Source organism: Phyllostomus discolor, chromosome 13 (genome assembly GCF_004126475.2).
Source record: "Phyllostomus discolor isolate MPI-MPIP mPhyDis1 chromosome 13, mPhyDis1.pri.v3, whole genome shotgun sequence".
Taxonomy (NCBI): domain Eukaryota; kingdom Metazoa; phylum Chordata; class Mammalia; order Chiroptera; family Phyllostomidae; genus Phyllostomus; species Phyllostomus discolor.
The window spans coordinates 44,438,968-44,450,175 of NC_040915.2; positions in this window are offsets into that span (position 1 = coordinate 44,438,968).

Consider the following 11,208-nt stretch of genomic DNA (forward strand, 5'->3'; position numbering starts at 1 on the left):
TGACCTACAGAAGCGGCAATTTCCTATGGTTCAACCTAATAATGAACGCTTCTAGGAAGCCGTCATGGTTTCAGGAACTCAAAACCAGCCTGGGATGGGGGCAGAGTGGGGAGGGTCGGGTGGCAAGGCATCAAGGGGTCCAGTGAGGCCCCCAGGCCCAGAGCACCCAGGCCGGTCCCAGCAGGGCCTCGGGAGCCCTCCCCAGAAGCACCCTGAGCTCCATTTGGGAGGCAGTTTCACTTCCAGATTTGGGTGGAGGCTGATCACCCTGCCCCACCCTCCTCCCAAAGGGGCGGGTGTTGGGGGATGGAAGGGAGGAAGGGCTCACCCAATGGGCAGCAGTCGGTCCTTTCCCAGATGGCTCTAGGAGGGGGAGGTCGCCAGGGACCGCCAGCTTCCAGGGTGAGTTTGAGATGCCCCTCCCCCTGGCCCGAACCACCACTTCCACCTCCGGCTGAGAATATCTGGACGTCCAGCCGCTCCATTGCCTTCCTTCAGCTGAATGTTTTTCTTCTTGATAAACTTGAATGCCCAGCTACATTTGACCCAGCAATTCCACTTCTAGAATTTTATTCTAACCATACATGTACAAGGATGATGATTGTAGTACCATCTGTCAAGCACACACAGAAACAATGTAATGTCTAACAAGAGGGAAGTTATTGGGTGTATTCTGGCCTGAAATATAGTGGAACACTACACATTAAATGATGCGAATGTATATTTACTGACATGCAAGGAACTCCATGATGTCTTGTCGGGTGGAAAAACAACTTTTAGAAACTTATCAGTAACTTGGTATCAATTTCAAAAATAAGTAAATTCATATATTAATGGGTATATATCACAAAGTGTACCAGGTTAACTAATGCCAGTTATCTCGTTATCTCTGGATGAGGTGGTTTTCATTTTTCCTCTGTATTTTCTAACTTCCAAAAGAAACAATTGTTACTTGTACACTTTTTTTTTTGGAGTGGATTCTATTTCTGTTTGGTTTCTTAACACAAAAGGCATCCATGAAGGAGGATGTATACTTTTTTTTTAATTAAACAATATAAACATCAGTTTCCCGGAAGGAGATAACCACTTAAGGCTGATGTTACCACTGGAGCTCTACGGGCCGGTTTGGTGTGCGCTCACGCTGTGTGCGATCCTCACTCTTTGTCCGTCCCCAGAGGGTGCATTCCAGAAGCAACGAGACGAGGAAAACCACAGTTAAAAAGGCAGGAAGCAGAGGGTCCCCAAGAGTGAGGTCTAGAGGGGGCTCCAAGCTCACAATAAGGGGCTCCAAGGGGTCTCAGGGTGGTTTTCAGGAAAATGGAAAATGCTTGCAGGGCGTTCAGGCCGAGACCCTCACCTCGCTTCCTGCTGAGTGGTGGGCAGCGCCGGCAGACCCCCAGAGCCCCGGGGAGCTGAGAACTCGGGGAAGGACCCACACCCCGCAAGCCACAAGTACCCAGAGAGCCAGCTCCTTGCCCCAAGTCAGAAGTATTGTAATCGCCCCCTCGTAATGGAATCGGCAGTCAAGCAAGCAGAGATTCCTGAGCACAAAGTATTACAGACCAGCAAGCGTCAGCAAACAGGCAAAGTAAGCCAGGGCTCTGGAAGAAAGCTACCTGGGAGCTGACGAGGACAGGGGGAAAGTTAACAGAACAAACAGAAGACTTTTAAAGTAACAAATAACCTTACAAAGAATACAGAAGGTTCTGCATGCAGTAAGCAAAACCCATTATGGAAAAGAAGCAAGTGGGGGTCTTGGAAAAGAAGCATAGATACACCATTATGAATAGAAAGGAAGAGCCGAGTTGAATAGCAGAATGAATGCGGCCGGAAAACACAGTAGTGAGTGAAAGGATTCATCTGAGTGTTTGTCCCAGAAAACTGCCAACAGGACAAGGGAAGATAAGTGACATGGAGGATGTATTCAAAAGGTCCAACGTTTGCCAAACAGTTCCAGAAAGGAAGAGGAAAGTGAGAGAGACAGAGGAGAAAACAGAGAGAGGAAATAATGAAAGCAGCAATAAAAGAAAACTTCCCAATGCTAAAAACACAAGCCTTTGATAAGCCTCAGTACAGACAGTGCTGTGATAACAAACCACACCCAAATCTCAATGGCTTAAACGCACAAAGGTGTGCTCTGGTTCCAGCTACCTGTCTATTGGCAGTAGACAGCTTGACCTGTCCACGACAGGTTGGCAGTGGAATCTGCTGGTTGTAGTCACTCCAAGACTCAGGCCAACAGAGCAGCCACCTCTGCAAATGTCGCCCGTGGCCGTCGCAGGGGACAGAGAGAGCTCCACAGGACCCTGCCTTGTTAATGAAATGGTTTGGCCCAGAAGGCACATGTACTCACCCATTATTGGCCAGAACTAATCACAAGGCCACTTTCAACCACAAGGGAGCCAGGAAGTACACTCTGATCACAAGACCGGAAAACAGACAGCCACAAATATGTGGTGATCGGCACTGATGGCTGGTGACAACTGTCCCTTTGGATTGCAAAGGTCCCCAGAAATGGAACGCCATGAATGACCCTCAAGAGCATCATGCTACGTAAAAGAAGCCACATATTGTTTGGTGCCATTTATATGACATCTGGAAAAGGCAAAATGATAGGGACAGACACCAGATCAGTGTCTGCCAGGAGCTGGGGGGCGGGGGGCTGACTGCAGGAGAGGGACAAGGGGACCGTTTGTCGTGGTGGTTACCTGACTGTGTCAGCTTCTTCAAATTCATAGAAATAGACACCTGAAAAGGATGACTGTTACTGTATGTAAATTACACCTCAATAAACCTGGGAGGATGCCAGGTAAAATGGCCTTTTCCTCCACAGTCCATCTTTGAAAGAATTACTAGAGGTTTTTCTCCAGCAAAACAAATACTGAATTCAAGTGAGAGAAAGAGAGAGGACACAAGAAACAGTATAGAGCAATACAATAAAATAAAATTTAAAATTGAATTTTAGAATTAGAACTTTACAGGTTTTTACAAAAATAAAGCCCTGGCTGGTGTAGCTCAGTGGATTGAGTGCTGGCCTGTGAATCAAGGGGTCATCGGTTCTATACCCAGTCACAGCACATGTCTGGGTTGCAGGCCAGGTCCCCAGCAGCTGGCGCACAAGATGCAACCACGCATTGATGTTTCTCTCCTTCTCTTTCTCCCTCCCTTCCCCTCTGTCTAAAAATAAATAAATAAAATCTTAATAAATTAATAAATACATAAGTAAGTAAATAAAGCCCTGGCTGGTGTGGCTCAGTGGATTGAGTGCCAGCCTGCAAACCAAAAGGTTGCAGGTTTGATTCCCAGTCAGGGCACATACCCAGGTTGCAGGCCAGGTCCTCAGTAGGGGACCCGTGAGAGGCAACCACACACTGATGTTTCTCTCCCTCTCCCCCTTCCCTTCCTCTAAAAATAAGTGAATAAAATCTTTTTTAAAAAAATAAATAAATAAAATGCAGTTAAACAAATCATGTTAGAAGGTTTATACTTACAAATAGCCATCTCTCTCTGCCCACCCCCCACACCCATGCCCCTTCCTGCCTGTCCAGAACTGGTTATTCAGTCCTATCCACCTCCTCCACGGAAGTAATTGCTTTCAGTTTTTTTAGTTATTCTAGTATTTATCGGCACATTAAAAATGCTCATATATATAATCCAGAATCATCAATTACACACATCATATTTTGACTTACATGAGAATGATTTTATTGTACTTTTTTCTCAATGATTTTAAAAATTCATTTGAGAGAGAGAGAGGGAGGGAGGGAGAAACTGAGATGTGTTGTTCACTCCTTGGTTGTATGTGCCCCGACCAGGGATCAAACCCACAACCTTGGTGTATCGGGAGGACCCTCCAACCAACCAAACTTACCCACCACTTTACTTTCTTACAAACCTCTTTTATCCCCCATTCTACCAAGGTAGTTAAATGAGATTCTGTTCAATTCATATTCAATATTTTTATTACTTTGACCACAAAAATATTCCGTGTTCTTCAGCCGAGCCGTGCACTCGGATTTGTTTTCCTTTATTTTTCAAACTTTTGTTTTTCCTGGAGTTAACAATTGCCTCACTTTCCCATTTGCTTAGCTTCCTTTGAAACTACGCTTTAAGTCTTCCTGCATCATCCAATAACTTGCTAAGTATCTCTCAATACGATTTTCACAGAGTCAACCCCGTCAGGTCCTACCAGCCTCAATTCCCCCCCTGAAGCCCGGGCCTTGACAGTCTGGGCTGGCTGTGCTCTAAGCTTAACACATAGCTATTGTCATCCTGGCAATTTACTTCTTTTTCTTTTCTTCTTTTAATAAAGATTTTATTTATTTATTTTTAGGGAGGGGAAGGGAGGGAGAAAGAGAGGGAGAGAAACATCCATGTGTGGTTGCCTCTTGTGCGCCCCCTACTGGGGACCTAGCCAACAACCCAGGCATGCGCCCTGACTGGGAATCGAACCAGCGACCTTTCCATTCACAAGCTGGCGCTCAATGCACTGAGCCACACCAGCCAGGGCACCATTTGTTTATTCTGAACTCTCTCTTTATGTGGGAAGCTTTCCCCAAAAGGCTGATGTCCGTTAGGATAACTCATAGGATGAGTGTGCCCGGAGCTGGAACATGGCTGGTCCACTTGTGAGTCCGTGGGTGGCCGGGGAGCCGTCAGATGGGAGACTCCTTTCAGGAGCTGGGCGGTTCCGGTGGCACAGACGACCCCCAGTTGCCTTCTGGGGGCGAGGGTATAAAGCCCAGCTCTGGAGCGAGGCCAGGGAAGGGGACAGCAGCCTCGCTGTTCGCTCTGCCCACGCCACTGAGCACCACCCACTGCGTGCAGCCTCTGGCACCTCCTTCCCCGCACTCCTCCTGGCGGGCCGGCCCTGATGGTGGAGCCTCACCGATTTCATTTCTCCAGATGCGAAATCTGCAGTCTCCAGCGGAGGGCTGAGCGGGGCAGTCAGCCGAGACTCTGCAGGACAGGGGCAGGTCGGGGGTGACAGCCTGGCTGCCCGACTGTCTCACAGGCAGACTCTCCACCCAACCCTGGTTCTAATCCTCTGCCTTCTGGGGTCCCCAGTGCCTGCAATGCCCGAGGTTTTCTAGGAGCAGCGCAGGACCGACACGTGTGCAGTGCTTGGGTCTGTTCTTCCTCGGCCCCGTGAAGTTCATTTCCATTCCTCCCTCCTCCCTCCCACGTCCACGTGCAGTGGTCTGGACAACAGACGTCGCCTTGTGTCACTAGCTGTGGAGTTTCCACCCCTGCTTGTTTCCTTGTGCTTTGGGGGTGATTTCGGAGAAAAGGAAAGGGGTGAACATGTCTTTATGATAGTAAAACCCAGTATCTAAACCATTTTTTAAAATGTGGCTTACTGGCTAACATTTTTTTTAAGATTTTAATTTATTTTTAGAGAGGGAAGGGAAGGAGAGAGAGAGAGAGAGAGAGAGAGAGAGAGAGAGAGAGAGAGACAGACATCAATGTGCGGTTGCTGGGGGCTGTGGCCTGCAACCTAGGCATGTACCCTGACTGGGAATCGAACCTGCGATGCTTTGGTTCGCAGCCCTCGCTCAATCCACTGAGCTACGCCCTGGCTAACATTTTTTAAATCACGGCAGAGACATAAGAATGTCAGGGTTCATTGAGCTGTCAGAGGATCGGACGACACGGGGCCCGAGTTGTCTCCACCCGGTGGCAGCTGGAACTAAGGAGGAACTGTCCCCTCCAGACACAGCACGTCCTCCCCAGCTTTCCACCGTCCCCACCAAACCCCTCCTGTCCCAGGGGGCTTTGCTGACCCAGTGATACCCCGCCTGCCTGGTTCCTGTAGGCATCTGAGTTTGAAATCCCTGCTGAGGCTCATTGTCAGCAGTGGGCCCCTCCGTGGAACAAGCTGGTGGCAGCTTTTCCCATGTGGCCGTGGGACAGAGAAGACAGCCACAGGGGAGGAGAGGGTCACAGCAGGAACAGGGCTCTGGGGGTCAGACTGAGAGGGCTCTGGGGACAAAGGTCTCACAGTTTGGGGATAATCGGTACCTACTTCATAGGGTCGTCGTGAGGACTGAGTGAGTCCCCACGTGCCAAGGGCTTCCTACAGTGCCCGGTGCAGAGCACGTGGTGTTACATTGGCTATCATTATTTTCATTTTGGGGTTATTGGGGTATGAACCCCATGCAGTAACATTCTCTTCTTCGTGTGCAGTTCCATGAGTTTGACAAGCAGACAGCCCTGGGCTCACCAGTGCCAGTCCTGACGCAAAATAGTTCCAACGTGCACAAACCACCCGCCCCCCCCACCCCGGCCGCCTCTTTGCAGCCAGCCCCTCCCTCCTTTCCAGCCCCCCACCCCCGGCAACCGCCGATCTGCTTCTGGTCTCTACTGTCCTGCCTTTTCCAGGATTTTATATGAATGGAATCATTCAGTGTAAGTAGCCTCGATCGAGTCTGGCTGCTCTTCACTTGGTGTACCCAGATTCTCGCCCACGATTCATTACTGGGTGTCTCTGAAGTCCACACCTTCCTATTTGCGAGTAGGATTCCATTTTACCAACGTAGCACCCTTTGTGGATCCCCTCACCGGTTCAAGGCCATTTCGGCTGTTCCCAGTCGTGGGTGAGTATGAAGGGGCCCGCCGCAAACACTCACACACAGGTTTCTTCTGTACGTTTTGATTTCCCTTAACGCAGATGCCTAGGTGTGGGACTCGCCGGGTTATGGGGCAAGTTTCTGTTCAGCTTTATGGGGATCTACCAAACGCCTTTCCTAGTGGCTGGACCGTTTTCCCTCTCCACCAGCACAGACGAGAATTTTCTTTGGTCTGCATCCTCACCAGCATTCGGCACGGCCTACCTGTGCAGCGCTTTGAGTGCGAATGCAGGGCATCTCCTTGTGGTTTTTGTTTGCATTTTCCTGGTAACTAATGATGCTCTCATCTTTCAGGGGCTTATTTGCTTTCTGTACTTTTCTTTTTTTTAATGAAGTGCCTATGCAATTATTTTGCTAGGTTTTTTGGGGGAGTGGGGATTCTGGCTTTCTTCTTATTGAGTCGTGAGAGTTCTTTATATAGTCTAGACACAAGTCCTGTATCAGGTGAGTGTCTTGCAAGAATCCATCTGCCTGTCTGTGGTCTGTCTCTTCATTCTCTCAACGGTTCTTCAGCAGAGCTAAAGCTTGGAATGTTGATGAAGCCCAATTTATCACTTTTTTTTTTCTTTTCTAGTTTAGTGCTTTGATGTCTAAAATAGCTTCGCCGAACCACAAGCTCTCAAAGCTTTGCTCCCACAGACAAAGCCTTCCTCCAGAACTTCTGGAGTTATGTTTTGGTCTGTGATCCACGTTGAGTGAGTTTTCTATCAGGAGCAAGGCACAGACCGAGGTCCGTTCGTTTCGCACAGGGACGTCCACCCGTCCCTGTGGCAATGACGTCCACCGTCCCTGTGGCAATGACGTCCACCGTCCCTGCGTCGATGACGTCCACCTGTCCCTGCATCGATGACGTCAACCGTCCCTGTGTCGATGACGTCAAGCCGTCCCTGCGTTGATGATATCTACCTGTCCCAGCGGTGATGACGTCCACCCGTCCCTGCATCGATGACGTCCACCCGTCCCAGCAGTGATGACGTCCACCCGTCCCTGCGGCGATGACGTCCACCCGTCCTGCGTCGATGACGTCCATCCGTCCCTGCGTTGATGACTGACCGTCTGCAATGATCAGTAACGCCACCGGGCTCTCCAGGGCTCTGGGGGCCAGGGGTCAGCGAGGGGACATCCGGGCCGCGCACATTTCCGAAACCCGACAGCTGGGGCCCGCGGCGGGTCTTTGCTGGCAGAAGAACTGGTTTCAGGTGGCTCCCCGCCCGTCTTGCCTCCTGAAGTTTTTTCCATAAAACAAACCATGGAAGGGCAGGGGTGGCCCGGCGGTCTGGCAGCGTCCCTTTGAAAACAAACAAGCGCAGGCCCTGAAAGGCAGCGGCCGTCTCGGGGGAACACTTGGAGAAACAGTGTGGGGCCCGGGCATCCGCCGCGCGTGGCTCTCCTGCCCCCGCAGGTGGCAGGTTGGGCACAGCGAAGCAAACAGGATGTTTCGCGTGTCACCCCTGGACAGGGAGAACCCCCACCCCCCGCCCCAGACCGGCACCTTTGCCGGAGTCCTCACACTGGTGGGAAGCATCTGATCATGGGGGCCACTGGAAAACTGTGGTGGAATGGCCTTTGACAGCTGGCACAGCCCGCCTCATGCCTCTAAGGGAAACTGAGGCACCGGGGGAGAAGACATTGAGGCATGTAGGTTTGGCACTTTTTTAAAATTTAAGGCAAATTTTAAAAAATATTTTAAATTCAAGATTTCTCTAAGTTTTTTAAAAAATTATTTTTATGGAGGGAAGGGAGGGAGATAGAGAAACATCAATGTGCAGTTGCTGGGGGCCGTGGCCTGCAACCCAGGCATGTGCCCTAACTGGGAATCAAACCTGTGACACTTCGGTTCATAGCCTGTGCTCAATCCACTGAGCTACGCCAGCCAGGGCCTTTTTTTTTTTTTTTTTTTTTTAGATTACTGAGCTCTGTTTTATACCCCGAAATGCACCCACTCTCAGTGCACAATTCAAAATCCTTTCCTCCTGCCTCTCTGTGGCCAGCCCTTGCTCCCAGCCTCAGACAAACCGGCTCTGCCTTTTGAGGCCATCGTTTTGCTTATTCTAGAAAGTTCATGTAAACGGGATCCTACAGTCTGTAGTCCCGGTGAGAGATTTCGAGCCAGCACCTGAGCAGGAAGGCAGAGGAGGAGGGCAGCCAGCCCCGCCACCTGCGCCCAGGGCCTTCCCCGCGTGCTGTGTCGCAGCTTCAGGCTTCAAGCTTCGAGCTTCAAGACCGGCTGGTTCTTGACCCAGGGGGCTGGCCGTGCAGGTGTATTTAGGGTGCGAGATTCACTGAGCTACCCCTTACACGTGGGCAAAACATTCAGAAAAGTCGTGCACGGTGCCTGGCACAGAGGAGGCAGTTAAAAGTGATACTAGCAAAGCGCGGTTGAGGGCGGCAGTGGGCAGACTTTTCTGTGGGGGCAGAGGGTGAGCAGTGGGACTCGGCGAGTTACACGGCCTCTGCGGCAGCTACTCGGCTCTGCTGGCGTATCTCAGACGAGTGAGCGTGGCTGGGTTCCACTGCCGAATCCACAAAAACTAGCGGCGGGCTGGATCTGTTTCATCCAGGGGAAGACGGGCTGGATTCTGGAGCCTCGCTCGCCGAGTCCCCGCGGGACCCTGTGCCGTCACTGCCGGCCCCGGTCTCTCTCGTCTGTGCCATAAACACGGATCCCAGCTCGACACAACCCTTCAGGGCCACGCCGCACGAAGTCGGATGAGCTCATCGCCGAGGGAGCCCTCAGGGAGGAAAGAGCAGGAGTTAAGAGCCTCTTGAGATTCTTCAGCACGAAGCAAATGGTTATTTCTGCCAGAGCCTGGGAGAGAAAGGCGTGGAGCCCACGTCACCCAGGGCGGCCATGGGCACCAGTGTCCCGGGGGTATCCCAGAGAGAGAGGCAGGGCCCCCAGGCCTGGCCCCGTATCTTGACCCTTGCCTCCCAGCGGTCTGTCCTCTGAGAGCCTGGGGAGGGACAGCAAAGTGAAGGAGAGACTGGAAAAATGTACCCCCAGTGGGCTGTTCCCCTGAGCTCCTGGCTAGGCCCGGTCTACCAGGCAGCCAGCGCTCGAGGCAGCCATGTGCTAGCAGCAGCCATGTGGGGCTGTCTCATTGATCTCCAGCCCTTTGCTCACACCCTTGGCTTGGCCAGATTTCCATTCTGCCCGTTTCCTGGTGGGCTTCCACTCAAACCTCAAAGCTCGACGCTAGTGTGGGTCGCCTGGGGTGTGCTGGGTGGGTCAGTCCAGCCTCGATCAGTTGGAGAAGAGGTGGGTCTGAAGAGAGCAGGGTGTAACGGGGCAAGCCCAAAGCACTGGGAGGATGGGCAACCCTTGCCTTTCCTTGTGCCGCATTTTCTAGGAGCTGGACTTCCAGAGTCTAAACATGCTTGAGGATGATGACTGTAACGGTAGTAACAATAGCAGCTAACATTGATTGAGATTCACTATGTGTCGGGGCTTGTCCCAAGCATTTGGCGTGCTATTAATTCATTTGATCCTCACAACATCCTGACTGGCCCTGTTATTCTCCCCACTTTCCAGATGAGGGAACCGGGGCCCAGAGTGGTGGAGATACTTACCTGAGGCCACACAGCGCTCAAGTGCTGGAACTCTGAGGATTATAGAAAAGGCTGTCTCAGAAGTCCCAAATGGGCCCATATTATCGTCTGTTTATTTCTTGTCCTAGCTGTGAAATTTCCAAGTCCTTGCCCTATGGGTGCACTGAAAGGGGAGCAGTTTGGAGGAGGCGAGGGGCACCCCCAGGTAGGAGGCAGAGCTGCCATGTTGGTGACCACTCCTGCCGGATGTGCCCGGGAGACACTCCGCACCCTGGGTTGGGCTCACGTGGGAAAGGCCAGCGACAGCGGACCTGAGCAATCGAGGGCATGTACTGGCTCACAGAACGGAAAGTTCTGGAGAAGAGCCAGCTTCAGGGCCAGCTGGGGCCAGGTACTCAGATGCTGCCCTCTGGAAGCTCGCAGCCACCATCTTGCAACTGGCTCCTGTGTTGGCTCCAGCCTCAGGCAGGCTTCTCCCCACCTCGGAGCAGGGGTGGCGCCGGCAGCTCAGCTCCGTTCAACAACGCCAGCCAGCACTCCACCAGAACCCTTTCTCCAGGTTCCCACAAAAAAATCGCCGGGGCTGACTCCCACTGGGCCATTTTGGGTCATGTGACCACCCCTGAACCAATTGCTGTTGCCAGGGGGCGGGGCCTGGGTCCCACGGCCGCCTTTGGGACTGAGAGTGGGTGAGGGGGGCCCCTACTGGAAGAAGAAGGGAATGCAACTGGCCAAGGAGCTGGTGTGTCTCAGCCCCTGGAGGAAAATATGCATCCTCACCCAGGCAGCAAAAGTAGACTCAGTGTTTAGGGGTTGCAGTTCCCCGGGACCAACCAGTGACCTGCATGTCACTTGCTGAGCCAGTCAAGGCGCTGACCTGGGCGAGAACTTTCTCTAACTACCTCCCCCAGCCCACTGTCCCCGCCCTACCTGTCTGTGGTACTCCTGGGCCCACATCGCCTGGGGGTACACAGCCCCTCCTGTTTGGCCTACTGTCCCAGTTCCCTCATCGTCCCGCCCCCACCTCCTG